General features: G+C 37.7%; 1 protein-coding gene across 1 annotated transcript in view; it reads left to right on the top strand.

Annotated features, from left to right (window-relative positions):
- The first annotated feature begins 264 nt into the window (after positions 1–264).
- nrip1b (nuclear receptor interacting protein 1b) overlaps positions 265–11,086 on the top strand; it is a 32,500-nt gene continuing 21,678 nt past the window's right edge. The window contains exon 1 of the mRNA XM_073829983.1: positions 265–485. The gene's annotated coding sequence lies outside the window, so the exon portion shown is untranslated. The remainder of the gene's footprint in view (positions 486–11,086) is intronic.

Raw genomic sequence — 11,086 nt, 5'->3', positions numbered from 1 at the left:
TTTTACTTCCGTAATATTTGGGGGAAGGGGCACAAAAGTAAATTTTTGCTTAGGGCACCCATTTGGCCAGCAGCGGCCCTGCTGCTTTCCTCAGACTACTCCAGATTACTAAAGGTAAGAGGTGAGCTGACGCACGTCTCGCTGTGCGCGCGCACCACGCACATATACGTACACACACACACAAAGCGTCTCCTGTAGCTTTAAGCTGCGCTCGCTCGCTCGCTCACTCACTCATTCAGGGAGGGCAAGAGATAGAGTGATAGAGAGAGAGAGAGAAAGAGCAAGAGAGAGAGAGAGAGAAAGAGCAGGAGGAGGAGTGTGAACATTGCGGAGTTCTCGGGGATTCCGAGAATATACAGTTCAGACCCAGACCCGACAGTCGGTGCAGGAGCCCGACGAGTTTTTGGACTCTACTTCCATTTGGCGCGGCTCACGGCGCACGTCTACGCGTAGGAAAAACGCTCAAGCTCGGATAGCGGAATCAGGTACGTGTCGAGACCACTCGATGCCCGCCCAGCAGCTGGAGACACTCCGCTGCATATGACTAGGATGTTTGCTGTCTGTATATTGTAGTCCTAGGAGGTGCTTAAGGAAAAACGGAATGTGAGACGCCGTTTACGCTTTCTTCGGTTCATAAGCAGGACGGCCGTGGTTAAAAGTTGAACTGTTTTTAACTTGACACGGCGTCTTAAAAACGTAACGGAGAGACCGAAGACGCAAGAACCCATGCTGTGTGAATCGCAATGGTCGCTCCTGTCATTTAGTTTCCATTTTGTTTCTCTGTTACAGTCAGTGCGATGTAACCGCTTCATTTATCTGCTGGTATATTATTCATATACATACGGAGTATTTATATTTCTCTGTTTCCAAGCCATATCTTTATCTTTTATAATGTAATATTATTTAATGCAGCGTAATAAGTCCTAAATGTGGTTTGCTAGTGATCTTGACTTTTCACTATACTGATGATCCATATATAGGTTATATATAATAGTCTGTCTTAAATATTAGTGTCTGACTGAGGGTTATTCAGTGCTGTTTGTTATACTTGAGAGCTGTCATTAATGGTAGCCATAAAAGTCATTAATACTCTTGGTTAATCTCTTCAGGGAAAGATCTTACCTTTACCTGACACACATTTTGGACTTTGCATTGTTTATAGTTTTCATAAGGTTTCCTGTGGCTTCAGTCAATAAAACTAGGGCCGAGGAGGTCAAGGGTTGCAGTTTAGAGGTGGTCAGAGATCATAGTTCGGGTTCAGTGTTGGTTCAGGTGGCTTTCTTCGGTAAAGACTAGTTTCTAAGAAGTGTTTGTCATAGTCTGTGCAAAGAGCATAGATGTGTGTGTGTGTTGTGAAGAAGTCGGGATGAGTTGTAGATTTTGTTTTAGTAGTATTTGTTCGTTTTTTTCCCTTTTCTACGAATTTCTTTCAGTCTCATATCTCCACCAAGAATCTTCAATTTTTTTTGGCTGTTGCTACAAATATACCCATGCTACTTAAGACTGGTTTTGTGGTCCACATTTGTAGACAAGATGGGATAGATTCAGGCTGACAGCATTATGCGACCTGCTATCTGGCTTTTTTTTTATTCATGTTATCGTTCCTAGAGAAATGAAAATGAACACATGGCGACCTAATTTCTCAAAGGGGATGTCAATACAATGAACTGAGAGCGTTTAAAACCGCGCTGGGTCATCGTCATTTTAAAATAGCATCCTAAACATCATCCTCAACTTTGTGACGTCTGTTCACTGCCTTTTTTAGAATATTTTGCTTTCATCATTAAGTGGCATTTCTCACAGTAGTACTCGAACACATGGTTTTAGCTTGTGCAACATAAACTTGCATGGTGTAACGTGTCATAAATCCATAGAAGCCACGGGCGATTTACACTCATTAACAGGTCAGTTGACAGCTCAGGGACACAGTGGTTGCCTGTTTGTTCCTTGTGCAATGAATCTTGTTTTATACAGGGTATATCAGTGATAATAGGTGGCCTGGAGATCAGTGGGAACCGGTACTGTTTGTACGAGTGTACGTTTTGTACACCAAAAGAAGAAATGTCTGGCTCAGAAACGCTGAGACAGTATGAAATAGGCACAGATTCTTCTCTACTCAGCCTTGGGACAGAGGCAGGGCTTTCATTTATAGCGATGGATTGATTTTTGCTGATTGATTTACTGTAAACGATTTATAGTTTGCTGAATTTGCGGTGGAGGTTTGCTGGGAGATGCAACTCCGATAAATTGAGCATCACTACACATTAGAACAACAGCAGCGACCTCAACACACCTACAAATTGTGCACTTCATTGCCCCTTATGCATTTGGCCTAGTTAGATTATAAGCCAGTAAATGAAGTTAGTATCACCCTAAATGTGGTAAGAATGTGCAGATACCATCTAGATCTGGCTGTAACTAAATGTTCATCTGGCCTTGTTACTTGAGTGTTTTGCAAAGAACAGTGGTAAAGCATGCAAGTCATTTGTAAACGCCTCCAAAACGGACAAATGCTGATCCCGAGAAACATGATATCGACAACTTGTACAACACGCAAGTTAATTTAATATAATTACCCGGCTGACCTCTAACTGCCAGGTGTATTTCTGTATCGGCCGCTATGTCCTGAGGCGAGATGGACCTGGATGTCAAGGAATCCTGGCAATTGGGTTCAGGGAGATTTTACTGCTCCTGAGGGACGTTGCTAATGGTGTCTTATTTTAAGCAGGTTATATGCTGCGCTAAGTGAAAAGCAGTGATTCTGGAGTTGTAAGGCTTAGTCGTTTGTCTCTCTGAGCCGCGAGATGAATACATGCAGATTTCGTAGTCCAAGGCCGCAGCGTGCCAAGCTGTCCTTCACACCGTATTAGTGGCCTGTCCTTTCAGAAACCTTCAAAGCCCTGAGAAGGACACAAACTCTGCAGTAATGCTGAAGAGACGAACACTTGCAGAATGATCTGCAATCAGCGCATCAGTACGACATTCACAGAGCAGGCGACAGGAATGATCCGGGCTTCATTATTTCTCTCATCTGAAAGCTTTCAGATCGCATGGGCCCAAGCAATTAACTAAAGAGGAGTTTTCAGGATTTATGAATGAATGATGGATGTGTGGGTTATGACCCGTTTTAATAAACTTTATTTTGTAAGTGTGGGTTTCAGCTGAAGGCCTGAGCTAGCTCGTAGGTTTACAATAAAAGCTGAACTCTGAATAGGCCTACTGGTCAATATTTGATTTCAGCTGCCTTTTACTCATTTACATGGAAATAATTTTTTGGGATAGTTCATCCAAAAATGAAAAATACCCCATGATTTACTCACCCTCAAGCCATTCTAGGTGTATATGACTTTTTTCTTTCAGACGAATGCTATTGGAGTTACATTGAGAATGTCCTGGCTCTTTTTAATGGTAGTGAATCGGTGTTGAGATTTTGAAGCTACAGTTGAGGTCAAAAGTTTACATCCCCCTTTCAGAAACCGTTAAACTGCCTGCTATTTCTTTAGGTCTCACAAATTATTTGGTTTTCCAGCATTTTTGTGTATTTGAACCCTTTCCAACAATGACTGTATGATTTTGAGATCCATCTTTTCACACTGAGGACAACTGAGGGACTCATATGCCACAGAAGGTTCAAACGCTGAACGAAAAACCAGGGGGTGAAAACTTTTGAACAGAATGTGGATCTGTACATTTTTCTTATTTTGCCTGAATAGCTTTTTTTTTTTCATTTTGTACTACTGCCCTTCAGAGGCTACAGAAGATACTTGTTTCGCAGAAGACAAAATAAGTACAATTTACCCTGACCTTCAAATTCAAAAAGTTTTCACCCCCCCCCCCCCCGCCCCTCTCTTATTAAGGTCAGGACTAAATAAACAATAACATACATTTTGTATCCTTCTTATTTTGTTAAAATAGATTTTTGCAGATTCTGAAAAGGGGATGTAAACTTTTGACCTCAACTGTAAATAAAGTGCATCCATCCTCCATACGGCTACACCACATAAGCTCCAATAAGAAGTGATGAATGTGGAAGTGCAGAGGAGAGAGCAAAACAAAACACTGGTCACAAATCAAAAGTACAAAACGAGGATTTGTACAGAAAAACATCAGAGAATTTCAAAGTCAAGAGGAGAGTGGTTTTCCTTTTGATGTATGCTTCAATTTGCTTCAGAATTCGCTGAAGATGTGTGGAGTACTTTTTATGATGGGTAGATGCACTTTATTGGACTTCAAAATCTCAACATCCATTCACTGTTATTATAAAGCTTGGAAGAGCCAGGACATGTTTTAATACAACTCAGATTGTATTTGTCTGAAAGAAAGTAATCATATACATCAAGGATGGCTTGAGGGTGAGTAAATCATGGGGTCATTTTTATTTTTGGGTGAACTATCCCTTTAAAAGAAAGTGGTTTTGAGACAATTCTCTCTAGTAAGGTCTTTTATTGATATTGTTGTCTTGTACTAAAATTGTCTCGGGTAACCTTTTTCTCTTGAAAATGAAAATTTGTTGTTAATTCATTTATTATTATCATTTATTTTTATGATTCATTCTGTATGCATTTTTCTCCAGCTGTGGGGAAAAAATTAATCTAAAAGTAAATTGAGTCCGATGTTGCTTTGGTCCCTATTGACTTTAATTGTCTAAGCAAAAACGGTTGAATAAATAGATTTTGGGTGAACCTTCCCTTCAAATCACATACTGACGTCCCTCGGCAAAATCTGCTCACAAGTAGTGACCGGTATAAGCGGCAACCACTTGTGATAAGATCACGTGAGAGGATGTTAATACCAGGTGTAAACCGGGTCTTTGTATTTATCGCAGCTTTGAACTAATAGCTTCCTGCTTCTGTGGATGTCATGGGGCTTTTGTCATACGGGCTGTTTCTGAAGACTCATTTCATGCAGAGGTCAGGGGTCAAACACAGCAGAGCAGATTTAAGCCGCCTTGTGTTTTTGAGCACAGAGCTGCACGTTAAAACCCCGGAAAGTAATAAAGTCCTGTCACTTTCGGAGCGGCCCACCCGTCACTGGCCTCAGACTGCTGAGTCACTTAAGACTTACTTAAAGGGGTTAAAACGAGCTGAGTTGTTGCCAGGCAACAAGGGACACCTCAGCAGCCACTAGATGCGGGGTGTAGCTATCCGTCCCTCACGCACAGCCAGCGGTGAAAGCGTTGAAAGATTCACACCGCATGCCGCTGCTCTCAAAGCGCTCTAATGCTTCACGCGGCGAGGCATGCTGGGATATATTATTATGGACTGCTGTTTGTATGCACTCCTGCCACAAGAAGTAGACACGAGTGGAAAGTGTTGGATTTTTGTGTTGAACTAAGACCTTCTCCGTGTGAAATGCAATTCCCGGGCGTTCGCGTTCACGCTCTCCGCATCCCAATCAGCCGCGGGCCGCTGATTAGTTGAGTTTGAGCGCATCTCTTGCTGTAGTTGGAGATGCCCTTGGACAGACGTCCTTGTGTCCTAGCAGAGCGCTCAGGGGCTTATGGAGGCAGCGGCTGCTTTCCTGGCATTAACACGGCGCTCTGACCTTGACCTGACTGATTTGACCTGAAAGCTTTTAAGTAACTCTCTACAACGGGATTCGGTCATGTGACAGCATGTGAAGGGCTTACGTGTCACACTTGACTGGAGGTGTGGATGAGTGGCTTTTCATTCATATTATGAATTAACAGCTTCGCCGTTGTGCATGATGAATATTGATTCAGTGATTGATTTTGCATAACACAGAAATGACAATATGTGGAGGACGAAGACTTTGCCTGGTTTCAACCTGGTCTGGTGGAAAGAAGTATGGTTAGACATAATAGTTGTTTATGCAACGTGCTACATAAAAAAAAATGGACATTAAACAATTTGAGTTGATATTTATGTATGATATTTGGCCTTGAATTGGTTTAACTGTGATTTTTTTTTTTTTTTTTTTTTTTTTTTTTTTTTGTAATTAGCAATTTTTTATATTAGAAAGATATAAAACAAAAAACAATCTGGCTCTGAAATGGTTTAATGGATTTGTTGTTGTTGTTTTTTTTTAATGATTAGACTTGAATATCAGAAAGCAACTTTATAAAAATGATGATTATTATTATTTTTTATTAAATATAAAAAATATATATATATATTATTATTGGTAGTAACAATAATAATAATAATAATACAATTTATTTATTAATTACTAAATTAAGCAATCAATTTATTAAGTAAACCAGAGGAACTGTAATTGTAACTAAATATTTACTGATGCAAAATAAATAACAATTCTAAAAAAAAAAAAAAAAATATATATATATATATATATATATATATATATATATAAAAACTAATAATATTTTTATATATTTATTATTATTGTATTTATTATATTATAATATTTATATATTATATTTTATACATTAATATTACAAAAATAAACCAATTCTATACATTATAAATATTTAATATTGATATTTATGTATGATATTTAGCTCTGAAATGATTTAACAGATTTTTTATTAGCACTTTGAATATCAGATGCACTTTATAAAAAATATATTTTTTATTATTAATAATAATGATAATGATGATGATAATATTAATATTATTATTATTATTATATAGATAATAATAATGAATTTGTTTATTAATTAATTAATTAATTAACCAATCAATTTAATATTACCAGAGGAATCATAATTTTAACTAATTATTTACTGTTGCAAAGTATAGTGCAAAATAAATTCAAATTATATATAATTATTATATATTTATTATTTATTTATTAGGGGTGTGACGAGACACTTATCTCACGAGACGAGACGAGACGAGATTTTGGGCTCACGAGAACGAGACGAGACGAGATTTTTTAACTTTTTTAAATAAATCCTCAATGATGAAATATATAGGGGACAATAGTATTTTATTCAACAAAAAACACAAAATGCAAAAAAATAAAATAAATAAATGTAGGTGCATTTTGATATGAACTTGTACTTTATGAAATTAAACATATATTTTAATGAATTATATGCAGTAATAAAAATGCTGCATGATTCTGGGTAAACTGAAAAACAATTTTCTTTTATAAACTGGAGATCACGATTCTGAAGAAAAAAAGGATTAGAAAATTAAACAAAATGACATAATTTACTATTGGTTCTGAAATAATGTTCATTGCTTAAGTCTGAAAAAAAAAAACTAAAAAAAATGAAGGAGCCCTTGTCTCAATTAATAAAGACTTTCACTATTGGAATCTCTTGAATGTTTAATTCAATGACAAATATTTTTTTAAACGTGCAGTTGTCGCCCTCTCCTGGCGAAGAGAATAAACGTTACTCTACATACGTGTTATACTTTCGTTTTTGATCGCTACTGTAGACAATAAATGTGTATATCCAAACTATAAGCTTTTATCCCAGTACTTATGTTATTTAAATGTCTGTAACAAAGACATGATGATGATTATGTGGTTAAAAAGACTGTGTTGCTTTCTGAAACCACAGCAGTAAGGCCCCGATCACACCGAACGCGTCTTTTAGTTCTAAAAACGCGAAGCGCACAGCACTGCCTTTTTTGGTGACTTTTAATAAAAGAGCAATGTGCTGCGTTTTTTTAATGTTGCTAAGCAATGACCAAAACAGCTGTCCTGTCAGTCAAATCAAAGGATTATAGCGCGAGCGCTCTAAAATCTTAGTTTTTTGCTGTTAAGTAAACTTCCATATTAGCAGAAACCCTAAATAATACAGCTCCGGGTTACCCACGATAGACACCAAAGGTTTCTCCTCCTTTTCTGCAGTCTCCGGACTTTTTAAGCAACGGTAAAGTTTCATCACCACAACAGAAGGCCCGCCTCTCTGTTCATTCGATTGGACAATGGAAAAGAACGCGAATGACGTTGGGCGTTTTTCCGCTCAGAGTTGATTTTTTTTCAACTTCAGGCGCTCAGAGCGCTCCTGCAAAAACGCGAGGCGCAGCAGGCGGCGAAAACGCGAGGCGCCCGGTGCGCATAAGCAGCACGGAGAACGCTCACTGCCAACAGAAAACCATTCAAAAGAGGCGCCTCCAACTGCTAAAACGCGTTCGGTGTGATCGCGGCCTAAGAATGCAGATTCGAATGTCTTCAATAACGTTCACATGGTAAGCGTCAGTGGAGCGCGTGAAACAGTTGTAACAGACAATGCTGAATCACAGTCATTCATGAATAAGATCGCATGGGTGTTTGAATAGAGATCGTGATATTTTTATAACTATTAGTCATGCAGCCCTAATGTAAACATTGCAAAATGTTTTGCCATGATATCATCACGTTCTCGCGAGACCAGTCAGATCTCGCGGGACACATCGGAGCCACGAGATCTCGTCACACCCCTATTATTTATACACCTATTTGCAAAAAGGTGGAAAATTTCTAGTAAATTTTGGAAGCATTCCAGAAAATGTGGAAACTTTCCAGGATTTTTACCAAAAATGTTCTACTCCTTTTCCACCCTATTTATACATAATTTATTTATACATATATTTACTTAATACATCAATATTACAAAAAAATAAACCCATCAGTATTACAATAAAAATTACAGTCATTATTTTTTATCTAAAATGGTGTAATAAATTAGTATTGTTAAAAATATATATATTTTATGAGTATATTATAAATGAATAAAACTCGGTTGGTTCTTATTTTCTTTTTTCTTTTTTATGCAAATTTATTAAAATGGCCTGAAAGATTCTCAGAATTAAACTGAACTTCCCAACTCCATCAGAATTTTTGCTGCTGTAGCTGGTATAAGGTTAATGTCCTCCCAGCGCACTTTGATCGGCAAAGTTTGCCTTTTCCATGAAGCCGCTGTGGTGCGAGTTGGTATTTTTCACCCGGTTAACAAAATCAGTTCTGCTCCAGTGGACCTTGAGCCGATGCCAAAATTGAGTATTTGAGTGAGCTAATGCTGGACACTTGTGTGTCTGTCCAGAGACTGGATGAGGGCCATGTACAGAGCGGTTCACCTGTGGCCGCTGACCTGTGGTAGATGTTTACATGTGCTGTCACTCTGCTTGTGTAAGTATGTTTATATGGCTGATTCGCTCACAAAGGCCAGACGGCTCAAATAGAGCAAATCTTTTCTTTAAGCCACCTGTCTCTCTGTCCAGGGCTGCCCTTGTCGGTTATATTAAGGTATGGCTTGCCCTAAATACACTTAAACAGGTTTATATAAAGGTTAATGATCAGTTCGACTCAGCCGATTGTTGTTGCCCTTTAGATTTGTTTATGTTGTTTATGTGTGTTGATGTAATGTGGTTTATTGGGCAGGCTAATACCAAAAAAATTTTGTTTTGTTTTTTGCCCAGCAAATTTAAAATGATTAGAAAAGACATATATTTTCAGCAATTTTGTTCATATTTAATATGATTACAGTTTTTGCTGAGATGTGTCCAGGGAAAAAAAACTGGCAAAACCATTTGTTTTTGTCAGGGACAAGCAAATTTGAGCTTGAGTTGTCATTGTGAGCCTGATCAATATCCATTCATATGTATGTGTTTGTGTTGTTTGAAAATATGTTCTCACCTTACAGTAATGAGACACAAGACTTAAACACTGTCAGCACAACACAACTCTGAATTCCTTCAGTGAGATTTGTCTAAGTATAAAATAAAAAAAAACAAAAATATTTTAGTTTTTTTATATTGTTACTCTCTCTCTCTCTCTCTCTTTCTTCGGTAATTGCATAATTTATATATTATTTATATATACTTATTTATTAAAATATAAAATAATTTAATACATATCATTAATTTTAATTATTTATTTACTCAATGTTTCTCCAGTGAGATGTGACCATTATTATTAATATATATTAGGGCTGCACGATATATCGAAAAAATAAAGTTATCGCGATAACAGTGTACGTGATATTGGTATTGCAGAGAGTTGCGATAAATGACATTTAATTTATGTGCTAAACATTTGTGCATTGCATGCAAAGGTTGTCCTTATTTGACCAAACAGATGGGCGCTTACTATCTTTATACCCGCCTCCCAAGTAGGTGCTATAATGCTATTGGCTAGACTGGGCGAATAGGTGAACCTGGTGGCTCAGAGCAGAGAATGAAAAATAAATATGGCAGGAGTTTGAAGGGAGAAAATGACAGCAGCGATGAACTTGTGCCTAAAAAGAACTGTACGTCTGAAATATACATGGCTCACAATTGCGACCGTTTTGGTCGCATATGCTCCCAAAATTGAATCTGCGCGACCTCAAATTATATTTGGGAGCATCTGTGCCAGTGCAAGAAATTGTTGTGGTGCGACTTAGTTTCATTTCTTTACAAAACTTTCACTAACCTACTGTAACTACTGCACAGACTGCTGTGAGCTGATGCAGGGACAGGTTCGACATTCTCTCCATCATTACATAACCATTTAATAAAATTAATCTTTATATTATTATCTTTAATGAAGATTTGAGATATTAGCTGTCAATCACTCTGTCACTGACACTGTGCTCCGCTGAACTAGGAACCGGACGTTTTTTTTTTCTCTCAACCAACCTCTGTTCCTCTCAGCGGCCGAGTTCCACTCACGCAGGGGCGTAATTTCCACTGGGGACACGCTTTTCAAAGTCCTGTTTGTGTCCTCCGACTTTCAAAAGGTTTTGTTAAAGTAATGTCTTGTATTGTAGAATGCACGCTCAGCGCCGCCGAGAGTTTCGCACGGTCGTTAAAACGAAAGCAAAAATAAAAGGCGCACCCGCATTCAAAAGCAATTTTAATACCCCATGTTTAGAGAGCAACTCCCCAATGTGCACAAATTAGGCTACATAAAATATCTAGGCTGTTATTAGTATGTGGGCTGTAATAAGTTGTCTATAACTCTGTATCATACTTAAAAAATTCGGTCTCCATTTGCACTTTGAATATTGAAAGAGTAGCCTACTTTGATTATGACTGCATAATAAAGAACTGTGTCGTTTATTTTTTGTTATTTATACTGTACATTGTTCAAAAATGCAGTGGTTGTTTCTAAATTAAATGGCTGTACCTATAATAGAGAAAATAAACATTTTGTTCATGTACTCATATTTTCATTCATTCTTGTCCCT

The sequence above is a fragment of the Garra rufa genome, chromosome 23, assembly GCF_049309525.1.
Source record: "Garra rufa chromosome 23, GarRuf1.0, whole genome shotgun sequence".
In the NCBI taxonomy this organism is placed as follows: domain Eukaryota; kingdom Metazoa; phylum Chordata; class Actinopteri; order Cypriniformes; family Cyprinidae; genus Garra; species Garra rufa.
This window is presented reverse-complemented; position numbering and strand designations above follow the sequence as displayed.